The sequence below is a fragment of the Bufo bufo genome, chromosome 1 (assembly GCF_905171765.1).
Source record: "Bufo bufo chromosome 1, aBufBuf1.1, whole genome shotgun sequence".
Lineage (NCBI taxonomy): Eukaryota > Metazoa > Chordata > Amphibia > Anura > Bufonidae > Bufo > Bufo bufo.
This window is the reverse complement of record NC_053389.1, coordinates 213,385,679-213,399,375: the sequence shown is the minus strand read 5'-3', so window position 1 is coordinate 213,399,375 and position 13,697 is coordinate 213,385,679. Positions and strand designations below refer to the sequence as shown.

At 45.8% G+C, this 13,697-nt stretch overlaps 1 pseudogene; it reads right to left on the bottom strand.

Annotated features, from left to right (window-relative positions):
- Positions 1 to 7,269: 7,269 nt before the first annotated feature.
- LOC120987427 lies at positions 7,270 to 7,382 on the bottom strand (annotated as a pseudogene).
- Between the last annotated feature and the right edge of the window lie 6,315 nt (positions 7,383 to 13,697).

Below are 13,697 nucleotides of genomic sequence, written 5' to 3'. Positions count from 1 at the left end.
TGCAGCTGTTGGGGAGGGGCACATATCCATGGAGGAGGAAGATAAGTGCCTGGTGGGGGAGCCAGGAGAATACAATCGTGGGGGGTTTAAAGGACTGGACCTCGTTGCCAGGGTGCTGCCTCACCACTGCTACAAAAAAACATTGAACCAGTGGGCCGTGACAGATATGTATTGTACCTGCCCGTAAGAGCTACTCCATGTATCCATCATGGCCTGAACCTTGCTGCACAGTGAGAATCGCAGAGAGAGGTCCATGTTCTCTGCCACATGAGCGTATAAGGCAGGGATGGTTGATTCGGAGAAATAATGCCAGCTGGGTATCTTCCAGCAGCAGACTCGACTAAATGGTACGACAGTGTCTGTACCACCAGAAACTTGGACAGCTGGGAATTAAGCTTTGCACATCAGCAGATTGATGGGTGTGTACAGTTGTTTCCTCATTCCATTATCAATGGCTAACGATGGAGCAGAAGAGGAGGAATCTGAGTTGCAGAGGCAGAAAGGGATCATGATGAGAAAAACACCATACTGCCTGTGGATGCAACCTGACTGCTGCAAGGGGGACTGGTAGAAGAAGGGAACTCCTGTTGCAGTAGCTGTCTGCCTTCAACCAAAAGAAAATTACATTTGAACAGTGTGGAGATAAATTAGCATGGATTTTTGCCTAGTATTAGTGATGATCAAGCCCCTTAGTGCTCGGGTGCTCTGGCCGAACACATCGGGATGCTCGGGTGCTCTACCGAGCACCTAAATATAATGAAAGTTAATGGAAGGATCCGAGCATTAAACCAGACACCCCCTGCTCTGAAGAGAGGAGGGTGCCTGGTTCATATGAAAACTTCAGAAATTGATGGAAACACCACCGAAATGGTTCGGGAACAGCATGGGGAGGATGTCTGTATGCATCTTGTACTCCCATGTCGCTCCTGGGAGCGATGTTGTCCGAGGAGTATTCCACAGTATTTCCTGTTTATTTACTTGAATAGAAAGTGCAAGTTCAGCCAAAAATTTTGTTGGTTTTCGGAACTGAGGCCATGATTAAAAGGGACGGCCGGCGGCATCCCTATTGTACCGCTAGAGTTGAAATTCTTGTACCGGTGCAAGACGAACCACAGCCAAAGCATTTGTTGCCACGAATGTTTTCATTAATCAACAATGAAAGTCGGAGGTTCGAGAACTATCCCACACCCGATCTGGTGGCGTTATTCCCATTACCCGCTGAGCATTTTCTGGGAAAACAAACTCTTTGGGTTCCGCGGGGAGTATGGTTGCAAGCTGAAACTTAAACGAATTGACGGAAGGGCACCACCAGGAGTGGAGCCTGTGGCTTAATTTAACTACGCACGAGAAACCTCACCCTGCCCGGACACAGAAAGGATTGACAGATTGATACCTCTTTCTCGATTCTGTGGGTGGTGGTGCATGGCCATTGTGAGCGGGTGGATCGAGACGATTTGTGTGGTTAATTCCGATAAGCAACGCCTCTGTGATAAGTAGTTATGTGACCCCCGGTGGTGAGGATTGTGTTGACCAGACTCTTGGATAGTGAGACTGTACTTGTAGGTGAGGGCATGATGGTGAGCTGACCCTCTCAAACATTATGTGCAAGGGCCTGCTGCCGCTTTGTTGACTCTATATAACTTCTGGGTGATCGCACGTCCCTGTGATGTCGACGATCCATTTGGATGTCTGCCCTATCAACTTTCGATGTTATTTTATGTGCCTACCATGGTGACCATGGGTAACGGGGAATCAGGGTTCGCTTCTGGAGAGGGAGCCTGAGTAACAGCTACGGCTACCAATTCCAAGAAAGGCAGGCGGGGGCGTGCAAATTAACCACTCCCGACTCAGGAGGTAGTGACGATAAATAACAATACAGGACTCTTAAGAGGGCCTGCTGGTGAGCTGACCCTCTAAAAGATTTTATTTTTTATATCCGCACACTTTACACAGCAGATGTGGCGTGAATAATTTAACTGTCCGCAGCAGACACAGTCTACGTAAAAAGTATGATTGATAGCCTGCTAGTGACCCTCAAACACATTAGGGGTGAGGGTCTGCTGCTGAGCTGACCATCTAAAACATTATGGGTGAGGGCATGCTGGTGAGCTGACCCTGTAAAAAATTTAATGAGAAGGCCTGCGGGTGAGCTGACCCTGTAAAAAATTATATGAGAGGGCCTGCAGGTGATCTGACCCTGTAAAAAATTATATGCAAGGGCATATATATACGAGGGCATTATATGTGACAAATAAGCATGTTGATATGATGAAAGAGGAGGAGGAAAAAAAGGAGATTCAACCATATACCCTTTTTTGTGGTAGAAGTGGTGCATGGGAATACAGAATATTCAGTACATTATAAACAACACATTTAAAGTGCCTTTATGTTCATCCGCTTTCCTCTGGTGGAGTCGAGAAGTCAGGAGCAATCCAGACCTTGTTCATTTTTATAAGAGTCAACCTGTCAGCAATTTTAGTTGACAGGCGGATACGCTTATCTGTTATAATGCCACCAGCAGCACTAAATACCTGCTCAGACAAAACTCTGGTGGCAGGGAAGGCCAGCACCTCCAAGTCGTAGAGCGCCAGTTTGTGCCATGTGTCCAGCTTGAACACCCAGTAGTTGTAAGGCACTGAGGGATCACTGAGGATGCTGACACAGTCTGCTATGTACTCTTTCACCATCTTCCAAAACTTTTCCCTCCTTGTGACACTAGGCCATGCATCAGGGTGAGGGTGCTGCCGCGGTGTCATAAAACTGCCCCAGGCCTTGGAGAGTGTTGCCCTGCCTCTATTGGAACTGCTGTGTGTTCACCTTGTCTCCCCTCCTCGGTTACCAAGGAAGTACGGACTCTGCCGCCAGCGTTGTCAGATGGAAATTTTTGAAGCAATTTTTCAACAAGAACCTTCTGGTATTGCACCGTTTTCCAAGTCCTCTCCACCTGAGGAATGAGAGATGACAAGTTCTCTATGTAGCGGGGGTCGAGAAGGGTGAACACCCAGTAATCCGTGTTGTTTAAAATGCGTATAACACGCGGGTCGCGGAAAGGCAGCCTAACATGAAGTCAGCCATGTGTGCCAAAGTACCAATAGTCAAGACTACGCTGTCCTCATCAGGAGGATGACTGTCCATCTCCTCATCCTCTTCCTCCTCTTCTGCCCACCCACGCTGAACAGATGGAATTAAACTTCCATGGGTACTACCCTCTGTAGCGGAGGCAACCGTTTCCTCCTCCTCTTCATTGTCCAATTAGCGCTGAGAAGACGTACGGAGGGTGGTCTGGCTATTACCCTGTGTAATGTCTTCTTCCCCCATTTCCACCTCTTCCACATGCAAAGCGTCGGCCTTGAGTAGACACAAAAGTGGGATGGTTATGCTGATAATAGCGTTATCGCCACCCACCATCTTTGTTGATCCCTCAAAGTTTCTTAAAACCTCACAGAGGTCAGACATCCATGCCCACTTCTCGCTTCTGATTAGAGGAAGCTGACTGGAAATTCGACGACCATGTAGCAGCTGGTATTCCACTACTGCCCTCTACTGCTCACAAAGCCTGGTTAACATGTGGAAACGTGGAGTTCGAGCGCGTGCTCACGTCACACAACAGCCGGTGAGCTGGCAATTTCAAGCGCTGCTGCAGCACTGACAGACCGGCTGAAGCTGTCGATGACTTGCGGAAATGTGCACACACGTGGCGTACCTTCACCAGTAAATCAGGCAAATTGGGGTAGGTTTTGAGACATGGGCTAGGCATAGGATGTGTGTGAGCTTGCCGAGCTCCAAAGCCTCCACCAAGTTACGGCAATTATCACACACAACCATGCCTACTTGTAGGTTGAGTGGCGAGAGCCACAGCTCAGTCTGGTCTCTTATCCCTCTGTGGCGGTGTGCTGTTGTCCCCTAAGCATATCAGCTTCAGCACGGCCTGTTGACGCTTCCCCACTGCAGTGCTACACTGCTTCCAGCTACTGGCTGATGGCTGACTGGTGCTGCACGTGGATAATTTGGAGGTGGATGTGAAGGAGGAGGCAGAGGAGGAGAAGTGGGGGTTGAAGCCACTAACGTAGGTGCTGGCGGAAAACCTTATTGACGTAGGACCCGCAATCGTCGGCGTTGGTAGCACCTGTGCCATCCCAGGCTACGACTCGCTCAAGGCTTCCACAACGTTCACCAAGTGTGCCATCAGGGAAATGCCCGAATGCATTTGTCCATGTGTCTGTGGTTATGTGGATCTTCCTAGTAACTGCGTTGGTCAGGGTACGTGTGACGTTTCGGGACACATGTTGGTGTAAGGCGGGCGCGGCACACCTTGAAAAATCGTTGCGGCTGGGGAAAGAGTACCGCGGGCTGGCCGCCAACATCAGGTTGCGGAAGGCCATAGTGTCCACAAGCCTAAATGGCAACATTTTCAGGGCCAGTAATTTTGAATGGTGCACATTTAGTGCTATGGCCTGTGGGTGGGTGGCTGGGTATTTGTGCTGGCGTTCAAATGCCTGGGGTAAAGACGCTGCGCTGGGACAAGGAAGTGTATGTGCTCGCTGATTCTGCTTGGGAGGCCTCCTCACCTACGCCTTCGACAGGCCATTTGCCAACAAGTACCATAGGGGAAGAGGAGGCAGTAGTGTGACCCACAGACACAGATTGTGGACCCAGGCATTCGTCCCACTTATTACGGTGCTTGGATTGCCATGTGACGGATCATGCTGGTGGTGGTGAGGTTGCTAGTGTTCATGCCCCAACTCTTTTGTCGCCCGCACTTTCCTCAAAAAAGCACCATACTGCGGAACACCTAGTCCTTGGCAAGGGAGATTTATGCAAGAGGGTGCTCCGTGGAACAGTTGCGGGCCTGTTTATTGTGGCCCGCCTTCTCCCTTTTGCCACACCACTGCCTCCTCCAGCCGTTGCGGTGCTGCAGATCGCTCCCCCTCTGTACTGCTGTCCTCGCTCGACTTTCCACCTTCCCAGGTGGGGTCAGTGACCTCATCGTCCACCAAGTCCTCTTCCACTTCCTCACTCTGATCATCCTACTGATTTGTTGACCCAAGCACAATCTCAGTGATTGACAACTCTGTATCATCCTCTTCATCAATCTCTTGAGACAGTAATTGCGGTTGACTCAATGGCAACTGTGTCTCATCATCATCCACCTCATTACACACTAATTGCCGTTTCCAACCATCATATTCTTGTGACTGTGGATGCTGTAGAGGTTGGGAATCAGGGCAGAAGATCTCATGTTCCTCTTCAAGCGTGCTTGGCGAGAGGGCCAAATCAAGTAATGGTGATGAAAAAAGCTCCTCGGAATATCTGAGTGTGGGATCACTTGTTTGTCCAGACTCTCCATGGTGGGAGGAAGGAGGATCAGAGTGAGGCTTCTGTTGACCAGACTCTTGGCTACTGAGATTGAACTTGGTGGAAGACAGAGTGGTGCTTAACCAACTGGAAGCATTATCTGCTGCAATCCAACCGACCACCTGTTCGCACTGGTCTGACTTCAAGAGTTTTGTCCTGCAATGCCCTGCAAACTGGGACATGAAGCTAGGTATTGTGTATGATTGTTTTTCTTGTGCTCTGTCAGCAGGCACAGTTTCAATGTGCCCAGGGCCACGGCCTCTGCGTGAACCATCAGCATCACGGCCACTTGCCCATCCCTTAATGCTCGCCTTCTTCATATTAAATGTTATATGCACACTTGACACACAAGATGTGGCACCGATGTCACACTTTACAGCAAGCACAGTATATGAAAAAAGTACGTAAAAGTATGGAAAAAGGAAAATAGATTTCACTTATATTTTTTCTATCTCTGGCCCTGACACACACAAGATATTGCACAGATGTCACAAGTCACGGCAGACACCCTTCTATAGGAAAAGTACGTAAAAGAATGGAAAAAAATTACTAGATTTCACTTATATTTTTTCTATTTCTGGCCCTGACACACAGAAGGTATTGCACAGATGTCACAAGTCACTGCAGACACCATCTATAGAAAAAATATGGAGAAGTATGGAAAAAAAAACTTGATGGCTATATTGTATTGCTGCCACCACACACAATAGTCCTTGAAAGGACTTTTGGGTCTTTGAAACGTTTTTCAACTAAATAGATTGCGATCAAACTCCCTACATTATCTGTCCCTTCCTAAGCGCAGCTCTCCCTGACTAATAATGATCCGAACACGCGCCATTGGGTGCTATATAGCACCCAATCACGTGTTTACGCTAGCCAATCACTGTATAGTGATGGCAGTACTTACCTGCACATTTATTGGCTGCATAGCAGCCAAGAAACGTGCGGGGAGTCGACTCGAGCATGGCGCTCGAGCACATGTGGTACTCGGCCGAGTACCGCCATGTGCTGAGCATAGCGATGCTCGAGCCAAACAGCAGTTCGGCCGAGCATGCTCGCTGGACACTACCTAGTATGTCACATTGACACTCACAGATGTTATCCTCCACTACCCTGCATATTGTAAGATATGTATATGCTCTCCATATATGTTGGTTTTCAAAAGTTAAACACAAAAAAAAAATACTATGTGGAAATACTCTGACATGGATTTCAGACTAGTAGTTCACGTTTTCACTGAGATTTCAAAAGCTATATCTATCCTCTTCATGGTGAAACTCATGTACATTCAGTTTATTCCCTGCCCTACACCCCAAAAAATGTATTTCTGTTAAAATGGGTGAAAAAATGAAAGAAATGTCCTTGCAGGTATCCGCTTTTGAGGTTCTGCAGCAGCTGCCATTGTGCTATGAGCCACACCCAGCCTCAGCTCCTCAATTCTCTCTCCCTGGCTGACAGCTTTCCCTGCCTTTCCAACCTGCGGCCCTCCAGCTGTTGCAAAACTACAACTCCCATCTTTCCCTGACAGCCTACAACTATCATCCTATCAGAAGGGCATCGTGGGAGTTGTAGTTTTACAACAGCTGGAGGGTTGAGGTTGAGCATCCCTGTTCTAGATAATTCTTCTGCTTTCTAATTCTAGCCTTTCCCTTCAATGTCTCTGGCAGTAGAATAGAAGCGTGATTGTGACTTTTTACTGTTACTTTATTTGACATGAAAGAGTAAAAAATAAAAGTACATTATAAATATATAATATAAAACAAAAGCTAAGCGGGGTATATATTGCTTTGGGCATTTCAACAATGTCATGAGTTTTCATAGCAAAAAGGGGAGGTTGAAACGTTTGCGAATCTCCTTCCAAGAAATTATAATTTCTCTCAAAACAACGGAGCGTTGGCACCTGGCATTAATTGAGAATATCTGGTTAAGCACTCCATATTGTTCAATCTGCATGTCATCCTTGTGCAGGGGACATGCTATTCTCTGTATTGTTCCAATTTTAGTATATGTGCTGCTGAAGCGAGCACACCATTGTTTTTTTTTTTAGTTCCATACAAGTTATGATCCTGTCATTACAGAAGACAGTAACACACAGACAGTGAGCCTTACTGGAACCCAGCTTGCTTTCCCTGCCTACTTGCAGTGCAAGCCTTTGGCTGCAAGTCCACAACTGGTTGATGTTCCCTACTCTCTAGGTGCAAGACTGAAACACAAACAGAGCAGAAACTACACAAAAACAAAGCCATATAAGAATGGATCGGAACTGGGCGGACAATGCGGTACCAGATCAGGCAAAAGAGGGTTGCCAGAATAGCCAAGCAGAAGTCAGAAGCCGACAGGAAACACAGTACCAAATCAGGAGACAGAGAGTAGTCAAAGGCAAGTAGAGGTCAATACAATAAGCAATCCAAATGCACACAGAACAGAACTGGGAGCACAGCATGGGAATAGAAACCTATAACTGGAAAGGGTGAATTGCCAGCAGGGGATTTAAATAGACCTCCAAGTCCCCGGTCAGAACCTAATAGGTCCAGGGACTGGATGTCCCATTGGAGCAGAACACAACTTGCACCATAATAGAATAGTTGCGCTGTCCTTCAGCCTACATAGTAACTAGAGACACCTAAAAGCTAAAACCTCCAAATCTCCCACAAAAAAAGTACTCTTCAGGGGGAAACAGAGCATTGTGCTCCGTTAATAGGGATGAAACTGCTTTGGCAGGGGACGCAGCTAGGCAGAACGTCATGGAGGGCATAGCCCAGCAGTGCATCTCACATGGTGCGGCTGCAGCCAGAGAATGCAGCGCTGGAGCCCGGAAAGGTAAGTTGGTGACAGACCTACTTTTAATGTAATCAAGTGGTTTTGGGCATGTAATGGTTAATAATTGTCCTCCTATTAGTCTCAATCTGGACATAGTACGGCCACGATTCATCACTCACCCTCTAATTAAGCCAGCTTACCTATGGACCTGTGGCAGAGGACGAAGGGCTTCTGATGATGGATGTTATACTATATAAGGGCATTCTATAATAAGAAGGATATTATACTGTAAAGTAGAGTTCTATATGATGATGTGTATTGTAGTATCATGCCCCACTCTCCCGGGTAGGATTTCCTAGAGACATTGTATCATATTATAAGATGGAAATGCCACTTTAATAGACATCAGTAATATTTCAGTATTATGTATTTTTATTTTGTAACATGTTTTTGCAATCTTATATTAAATCATTGTCGATATTTAACCATTTTCTGTGTTTGATGCAAATTGTGTAAATTAATATAATAAAAAACTGTATGGAACCAGTGTATGGGCTAGAAGAAGTCATTCATCATTTTCCTTGAAAGGTATAAATTAAATATCAAGTTTCAAGTTCAATGTGTAGAACATAACGTCTGGACCAGTGAAACTCATTTGAAGGTGCTACAGAAACCCATTTACACATCAGATTAGAAATCACTTTTGTGCTGGTAAATAAGGATATTGATGATTGCTATGCCTTTACACCAAATGTACTGAACTAGAGAAAAACAGCACCAAGTTAAACACATTCTCAATGGATTAGCATAACAACCATTCTGTTGTAACAACCTTATATGTATTTTATTTAATTCATTGATCTTCTGTCCAGATATTAATGTTTCTTAGTATTCAGATGGAAGTCCGTTGTTGAAGAAGGTTTTGATTTATAATAATGACCCTCTGATTCCTGCAATTCAGGTATAATATTTATATGCAGATGTGTCCCTGTTTGTGTAAACAGCCTCATGGAATGGAAATAGTGTTGAGCGAATCGAAATCAAACAAATTAACTTCGATCCGAATTTCAGGAAAACTTTGATTCACCACAAAGCCGAAATTCCTCGCACTTTGTGGTAATAAATCAATTTTTCCTGAAGTGGCGGTAAAAAAACAAAAAAAACATACTCATCAATTTGCTTGCGGAGAGGCCTTCAAGACAACCTTGCTTGAAGAAACAGCGCAAAATCTTGTGCGCGGTGATGTGTGACGTCATTAGTGAGCGGTTTCTTCAAACAAGATGGCCGCGACGGCCTCGCTGCGAGCAAATAGATAAGGTATGTATTTTTTTTTAACCCTAATTAACCCCTGAAAGCTCTCAATGTTAATATCAGATTCCACGACCACGATGCATCGGAGGGGTTTAACCACCTCCGGACCGCCTAACGCAGGATCGCGTTCCGGAGGTGGCAGCCCTGCGCAGAGTCACGCATATATGCATCATCTCGCGATGGCCGAGATTTCCTGTGAACGCGCGCACACAGGCGCGCGCGCTCACAGGAACGGAAGGTAAGAGAGTTGATCTCCAGCCTGCCAGCGGCGATCGTTCGCTGGCAGGCTGGAGATGTGTTTTTTTTAACCCCTAACAGGTATATTAGACGCTGTTTTGATAACAGCGTCTAATATACCTGCTACCTGGTCCTCTGGTGGTCCCATTTGTTTGGATCGACCACCAGAGGACACAGGTAGCTCAGTAAAGTCCCACCAAGCACCACTACACTACACTACACCCCCCCCGTCACTTATTAACCCCTTATTAGCCCCTGATCACCCCTGATCACCCCTGATCACCCCATATAGACTCCCTGATCACCCCCCTGTCATTGATCACCCCCCTGTCATTGATTACCCCCCTGTAAAGCTCCATTCAGATGTCCGCATGATTTTTACGGATCCACTGATAGATGGATCGGATCCGCAAAACGCATCCGGACATCTGAATGAAGCCTTACAGGGGCGTGATCAATGACTGTGGTTATCACCCCATATAGACTCCCTGATCACCCCCCCTGTCATTGATTACACCCCTGTCATTGATCAACCCCCTGTAAAGCTCCATTCAGACGTCCGCATGATTTTTACGGATCCACTGATAGATAGATCGGATCCGCAAAACGCATCCGGACGTCTGAATGAAGCCTTACAGGGGCGTGATCAATGACTGTGGTGATCACCCCATATAGACTCCCTGATCACCCCCCTGTAAAGCTCCATTCAGATGTCCGCATGATTTTTACGGATGCACTGATAGATGGATCCGATCCGCAAAACGCATCCGGACGTCTGAATGAAGCCTTACAGGGGCATGATCAATGACTGTGGTGATCACCCCATATAGACTCCCTGATCACCCCCCTGTCATTGATTACCCCCCTGTAAAGCTCCATTCAGATGTCCGCATGATTTTTACGGATGCACTGATAGATGGATCGGATCCGCAAAACGCATCCGGACGTCTGAATGAAGCCTTACAGGGGAGTGATCAATGACTGTGGTGATCACCCCATATAGACTCCCTGATCACCCCCCTGTCATTGATTACCCCCCTGTAAAGCTCCATTCAGATGTCCGCATGATTTTTACGGATGCACTGATAGATGGATCGGATCCGCAAAACGCATCCGGACGTCTGAATGAAGCCTTACAGGGGCGTGATCAATGACTGTGGTGATCACCCCATATAGACTCCCTGATCACCCCCCTGTCATTGATTACCCCCCTGTCATTGATTACCCCCCTGTAAAGCTCCATTCAGACGTCCGCATGATTTTTACGGATCCACTGATAGATGGATCGGATCCGCAAAACGCATCCGGACGTCTGAATGAAGCCTTACAGGGGCGTGATCAATGACTGTGGTAATCACCCCATATAGACTCCCTGATCAACCCCCCTGTCATTGATCAACCCCCCTGTCATTGATCAACCCCCCTGTCATTGATTAACCCCCCTGTCATTGATCAACCCCCCTGTCATTGATCACCCCCCTGTCATTGATCACCCCTCTGTAAGGCTCCATTCAGATATTTTTTTGGCCCAAGTTAGCAGAATTTTTTTTTTTTTTCTTACAAAGTCTCATATTCCACTAACTTGTGTCAAAAAATAAAATCTCACATGAACTCACCATACCCCTCACGGAATCCAAATGCGTAAAATTTTTTAGACATTTATATTCCAGACTTCTTCTCACGCTTTAGGGCCCCTAGAATGCCAGGGCAGTATAAATACCCCACATGTGACCCCATTTCGGAAAGAAGAGACCCCCAGGTATTCCGTGAGGGGCATATTGAGTCCATGAAAGATTTAAATTTTTGTCCCAAGTTAGCGGAACGGGAGACTTTGTGAGAAAAAAATTAAAAATATCAATTTCCGCTAACTTGTGCCAAAAAAAAAAAAAATTCTATGAACTCGCCATGCCCCTCATTGAATACCTTGGGGTGTCTTCTTTCCAAAATGGGGTCACATGTGGGGTATTTATACTGCCCTGGCATTCTAGGGGCCCCAAAGCGTGAGAAGAAGTCTGGTATCCAAATGTCTAAAAATGCCCTCCTAAAAGGAATTTGGGCACCTTTGCGCATCTAGGCTGCAAAAAATTGTCACACATCTGGTATCGCCGTACTCAGGAGAAGTTGGGGAATGTGTTTTGGGGTGTCATTTTACATATACCCATGCTGGGTGAGAGAAATATCTTGGTCAAATGCCAACTTTGTATAAAAAAATGGGAAAAGTTGTCTTTTGCCAAGATATTTCTCTCACCCAGCATGGGTATATGTAAAATGACACCCCAAAACACATTCCCCAACTTCTCCTGAATACGGCGATACCACATGTGTGACACTTTTTTGCAGCCTAGGTGGGCAAAGGGGCCCATATTCCAAAGAGCACCTTTAGGATTTCACAGGTCATTTACCTACTTACCACACATTAGGGCCCCTGGAAAATGCCAGGGCAGTATAACTACCCCACAAGTGACCACATTTTGGAAAGAAGACACCCCAAGGTATTCCGTGAGGGGCATGGCGAGTTCCTAGAATTTTTTATTTTTTGTCACAAGTTAGTGGAAAATGCTTATTTTTTTTTTTATTTTTTTTTTCATACAAAGTCTCATATTCCACTAACTTGTGACAAAAAATAAAAAGTTCCATGAACTCACTATGCCCATCAGCGAATACCTTGGGGTCTCTTCTTTCCAAAATGGGGTCACTTGTGGGGTAGTTATACTGCCCTGGCATTCTAGGGGCCCAAATGTGTGGTAAGGAGTTTGAAATCAAATTCTGTAAAAAATGACCTGTGAAATCCGAAAGGTGCTCTTTTGAATATGGGCCCCTTTGCCCACCTAGGCTGCAAAAAAGTGTCACACATCTGGTATCTCCGTAATCGGGAGAAGTTGGGGAATGTGTTTTGGGGTGTCATTTTACATATACCCATGCTGGGTGAGAGAAATATCTTGGCAAAAGACAACTTTTCCCATTTTTTTATACAAAGTTGGCATTTGACCAAGATATTTATCTCACCCAGCATGGGTATATGTAAAAAGACACCCCAAAACACATTCCTCAACTTCTCCTGAATACAGAGATACCAGATGTGTGACACTTTTTTGCAGCCTAGGTGGGCAAAGGGGCCCACATTCCAAAGAGCACCTTTCGGATTTCACAGGTCATTTACCTACTTACCACACATTTGGGCACCTAGAATGCCAGGGCAGTATAACTACCCCACAAGTGACCCCATTTTGGAAAGAAGAGACCCCAAGGTATTCGCTGATGGGCATAGTGAGTTCATGGAAGTTTTTATTTTTTGTCACAAGTTTGTGGAATATGAGACTTTGGATGAAAAAAAAAAAAAAAAAAAATCATCATTTTCCACTAACTTGTGACAAAAAATAAAAAATTCTAGGAACTCGCCATGCCCCTCACGGAATACCTTGGGGTGTCTTCTTTCCAAAATGGGGTCACTTGTGGGGTAGTTATACTGCCCTGGTATTCTAGGGGCCCAAATGTGTGGTAAGGAGTTTGAAATCAAATTCAGGAAAAAATGAGGAGTGAAATCCGAAAGGTGCTCTTTGGAATATGGGCCCCTTTGCCCACCTAGGCTGCCAAAAAAGTGTCACACATCTGGTATCCCCGTACTCAGGAGAAATTGAGGAATGTGTTTTGGGGTGTCTTTTTACATATACCCATGCTAGGTGAGATAAATATCTTGGTCAAATGACAACTTTGTATAAAAAAATGGGAAAAGTTGTCTTTTGCCAAGATATTTCTCTCACCCAGCATGGGTATATATAAAATGACACCCCAAAACACATTCCCCACCTTCTCCTGAGTACGGAGATACCAGATGTGTGACACTTTTTTGCAGCCTAGGTGGGCAAAGGGGCCCATATTCCAAAGAGCACCTTTCGGATTTCACAGGTCATTTTTTACAGAATTTGATTTCAAACTCCTTACCACACATTTGGGCCCCTAGAATGCCAGGGCAGTATAACTACCCCACAAGTGACCCCATTTTGGAAAGAAGAGACCCCAAGGTATTCGCTGAT